We start from the raw sequence: 5,568 nt of genomic DNA on the forward strand, positions 1-5,568 counted from the left end.
AATGTTTTGTGTTATGTGTTGCAGGTACTAGCGAGGATCGAGGGAAGATGCCGGCATGATCCGTACACACTGACAGAGGATTGTATTTTGTGATCTTGGGATATGTTTTATTGTGATGATATTTGACAAACATGAGATTTGAAAATATTGTATGAGTTTTATGTTGTTTAAAAAATGAAAAATTGTTTTAAATTATCACATCGTTACATACCCTCTCCCCATGGCAATCTATCCAGTTAAGATGGTGACTAACCTGTGATGGTACTTGAAAACTTTATGTGATGGTAATTGAAAACTTTAAGTATGACAAATAATAGATCTATTTCCTTATAAAAGGTTTGTATCTTTAGGTGCCATGGGTCAGCTGCCAAATATAAAATGATTTTGATTATGTTATCAACATAATTTATTTGTTATATAAAACATTATCTTTGATAAAAAGAAAAAATTTAAAAGTTATCCACCAAGGAGCAAATCATAGCAGTATCTCCTTGACTCATGACATACCATCCACTAAAGCTCTTCAAAAACCAACATGAACTTAATTTAATCTCCACTTTAGTTAGATATAGTAATTTTTTTCTTTTACCCCTGTTTTCAACCTACAGTGAAGTAAATTGCATAAAAACAACAAATCTAGCTCTTCTTAAGTCATTATGCCATAAAAATCAAAACTTAGTGTCAAAAACCAAATAAAATACAACTATCTACAACACTAACCGGTTGATAACCAAAGATAATACAAAAATCTAAAACACCATAGGGCATAAGGATGAGCCTTTAATAGGGTACTCAGATGAAAAGAATGAAAAGGAAGAAGATGAGAAAGGAACAAAGCCTAAAAGAGAGAAAAAAAAAACTTTCATATCTTAAAAAATTATCAGCCAAAATATGAATTACCTAGATGAGAGAAGGAAGAAGTTGGTGGTGATGTCTAGATTTTCCCTAACCATTTGTTCAAACAAAAAAAACATACAGAAGAATATGTCAGGTGTAATAATTTTTTATGTTTAGAAACGAAAACCATGGGGTTCAAGGTCAAGGCATAATCACAAAACATACACACATTAACAAAAAATAGAAACATATAACATGGAATAGGGAAAAATCTACATAAAAGAAGTGAAGCCCTTAAAGATCTTCCCTCACCATCTTTTCAAGCTTGTTCCTCAAGCTCTTTTCTTTGTTTCTCACCCCACATCAGAAGCATTGAATATGTTTTCGACATGAGAATAAAAATTGAAAAGGATTAGGGCTTGATTCATGGTGGGAACATTACTTTGGAGGTGTAGGTACGGGTGAAACTATGAACATAAAAAAATCAAAAACCAGTCAAAATATCAAAACAAACCTAAAACCATAAGTAAAGTCTTCTTCATTCCATCGTTCCAGCTTCTATTTCCATGCTCGGTTCAAAACCTAATAAGACATTATTTTAGTATTTTATGAAATTTTTATGAATGAATAAAGCATGATGGAAAAAAAACTAACAAAAAAGGGAAGTTGGATAAGATATCAAAAAAACTTCAAGAAACACGCATATATACATATTAAGTCGGATCTACATCAAAATCAAAGATTTATGCAACTAAACAAAAAAGGAAAACTTTAAATGGCAAAGGAGAGAATAATTACCTTCTCTATAGATCGCATACCCAGAAATAAAAAATATATACATAAAATAAAGATGAAAACTAAGAGGGTTAGTGAAATGTTAGAGCATTTGACTAAATATATTACCTATATGTTGGTGAAGACGAATATGGAAAGAGATGCAGAAGCAAAACTGAAATCAGATGACCTCAGAATCAAAGGAATATGAATATAACCAAAAAAGAGAGAAGGTTGTGGTGGTCTGACATCATTTCCATTGAAAATCATTTAGGGAAAGATGGAGATGGATAAAAATAGTATCTTTAGAAATTGGGGAGAGTGTTTTAGGGCTAAGGTTCATATATTAATTGATCAAGATCTAAGGTTCATAAAAAATCTTACTATCATTTGAAGAGCATCATCAAGAGGTTTGTTCAACATGTATTTTGGGGGATCAAACGAGTTTCTATGATGGTGGAAGTGGATTATACGGAACCAAAGAGCGATTGATGATATTCTTACCATTGAAAACACCACCATAATTTTTAGAGTGGTCTTACCTAGAACTGATGGCTTCAGTGGTCGTGGAAGACAAAGAAGATGAGTCTAGGACAGTTGTAATGTATCAAGATTTACTGGTGGAGAAGGCAGACTAGGGTAAATAGTAGCCGATGTATGTTTCCTACATATCAATGGTATCTTAATTAATATGAAATTGAAGATCGGTCTGGGCTAATGTTATATAACGTGTATTCCCTCCTCTTGACTGATTCAGTTGGTGCCGAACATTACGGAATACTAATTCATCTTTGAATGATTCTCTCATATTTTAAGTAAAAAATTCGGAGATGGTCATTTGAATTAGTCTTCATTAAATGACCCATCCTTATCCTTATCCTTAGCCTTGACTTATCTATTTGTTGACCATTCGATGCATAAAGTTATTGTACAAATTGCATAAAGAGTTATACCTCTTAATATTCAACATTTTGGGGTAAATGCTTATTAAGTTGTGTATATATATATATATATATATATATATATATATATATATATATATATATATATATATATATATATTAGGTAGGTTTTGAGGGCCATGATAATCACGGCCCACGAGGGATGATTTTAGTAAGACAAAAATTATGAATAGCATTGAGCATCTATGAAGATGATTTGGGCATTTCTTTTTGGCGTTCAAATCCAAAGATGTTCTAGAAGTATCAATACCTCCTATAGGATGCTATAATAAAAAAAATGAATGTAAAATGATATAATATACAAACAAATGAAAGTAAACGTGTGTTTTTAGTACAAGAAATATAACAAAAGGTTCACGAATTAGAATATTACCTTGTAACCGTAACTGAGAAAGAAAAATGAAAATTATCATAAAGCTACAATTTTCAAGAAATATATTAAGAACAATGCATAAATTTGTTTCCTATCTTTACTCTTATTTTTTGTTTGGTTTTATTTTCTAACATTCAATATGACATATAAACAACCTTTGATGTATTTATATGAAACTCATGCAGGTATGTAAGGTGCAGTAGGAAAAAAGTTAATCTAGCAAACATTTCCTATTAAATATATGAACATAATAAATTCAAAAAAGTAAATGGACTGTATAATATTTTATATCACTTTTGTGTTAAAATATAAGAGCATATATGAATAAAATATTAGACCGTAAAAATTACATTTATTTTTCCTTTTTCGTACAAACATGAGAAAAAGCAGGAATTTCAAATGTTTTATAAGAGTATCATGTAAATATTTTCTAATTAAAGAAGGTTCTTACGTACTTAATCTTTTGTGATTCTCATTTTAAATCAAGGAACCATTTTAAATCATACAACCAATAAACTATTATTTTTTAAAATTTTAGATCTTATTATTTATCAAAAAAAGATCTAAAAATATATAAACTTAGAACTTTTTATCTTCTTTCCAATGATATCAAATTTGATAAAAGAAATTTCTTTTTTTATATGTTTAGATTCATATTGTGAATCTACACTATAAATCATTAACTTTTGTTTATATTCACTGTATGAATCTGCACAAATTCACAGTGTGAATCTGCACAGATTCATAATGTGAATCTGCATAAATTTAACAACACAGAATTCATAGTAGGGTGAATCTCCATAGATTCATAATGTGAATTTAAACAAATTTACAGTGTGAATATGAACATATCATTTTTTTTTAACAAATTTGATATTAATGGATAAAGGATAAAAAATTATGAATTTCTATATATATATATATATATATATATATATATATATATATATATATATATATATATATATATATATATATATATATGTTAGAACTTAGTTTTATCAGGATCGTTAGATTCTATGCTAGCAAACAATTATGAACGTAAATATGAACACGAATATGACTTTGAATTATGTCGTATGATTAATATTTCAACACCTCAGAAGAGCTCGACTAAGAACTTCGACTGTAGAGGCGTTTAGGGTTACGGAGAATGAACGTAATAAAACTAGTAAAAAACTATATTGCATGCATATTTATAGTATAACCCTACTAGATAATAAAGGATGGACTGGCCCACTCCGGATACAAAACATAAAGCCCATGACGCAACACAATTAAGCTCTACAATCTCCCCCTTTGCGTCAATGGAACCGAAAGCTCACTTCGGTTGAGCAGCAGAAGACTTCTTTACAGTTTTAAACAGCTTCGGAATGATAGCCAAAAGATGATGATGGTACGTTATGTACCACCGAAGCATGTCTGTGAAGTTCTTCTTGTTTGCTTCTGAGTTATTCTTGCACCAATGAATAATGTTGATGATGTGTTCCAAGCAGTCCGTTGAAAATAAATTTTTATCGACAAGGGCGAACAAAAATCTATGACCTTCGCCTTTAGTAAACATCTTAGTGAGATGTTTTGAATCAATTTTGCCTATATTCATTTTATTTACATCTCCTGGTTTTGGTATTGACTTGATAGTTAATTTCTTCTTCATCACTTTCGCTATCTCCTGATCCATGCCCGCAACCTCATAGACATAAGAAACCAACATTCTCATCAAGTGCTCCAATATTGGTTCATATTCCCCCAAATTGGTGAGCAGAATTTTAAACAAAAGAATCCAATCATGAGGATTTAGATTTGGAAGAGCTGCTAGAGAAATCATTGACACCGAATTTGCAGACCCTCGAGTGATTTTAAAATTGACATTCACAAATTTCCTAATAGGTGTCGGTTTCAATACCTTGACAGTTATTATTTTCTATGCGCTCCATGTCAGGTACTGAGGTTGCCCATAATTCAAATAAAAATCAATAAGCTCTATGTCGACCTTTGGATGAGGGAAAGGAGCCTTGGCAGTCCAATTAAAACAATGAAACGTGAATGCCTTTCTTGTTATCGGCATATCGAACTGCGAGTCCTTGGAATTGTCACAATCGAAAGAAGCAACAGGTTCTAACCAATAAACACTTGGAAAATCTATAGCTTGATTGATTAATGTCTCTTTCGTCCATAAGGGAAACAAGGCCTTTTTATAGTTCAAGGCTTCTTCTTCTTCCTTGTTTCTCCTCTCCCTCTCCTCTGCTTCCCTTGCAACCTTCAAATTTTCATCCAACTCTCTGTCTCGTTTCTTTCTTTTGATAACTTCAACAATAGTTTCTTCAATGTCATCATCACTATCATCTTTAATATCTTTTTTCTTGGCTTGAGAACCAGAACCTGAAGCTACATTATCCTTCAATTCGGTTGTAACATTAACCTTCAGATGAGAAAGATCAACCTTCGGTTGAACACCCTCTCCCCCTTGTTTTGGAGCAATAAACTTCTCCGAAACACCTTTCATCTCATGTAACAATGCAAGGTCAGGAAGAAGTTTGGTTGTGAGATGATTCCGAATGGTCAAGGTTGGGATGGGATCATGAGCACCAAGGATGTTGGTGAGCATATCCTTTACATCCC

Source organism: Lactuca saligna, chromosome 7 (genome assembly GCF_052625555.1).
Source record: "Lactuca saligna cultivar CGN05327 chromosome 7, ASM5262555v1, whole genome shotgun sequence".
Taxonomy (NCBI): Eukaryota; Viridiplantae; Streptophyta; class Magnoliopsida; order Asterales; family Asteraceae; genus Lactuca; species Lactuca saligna.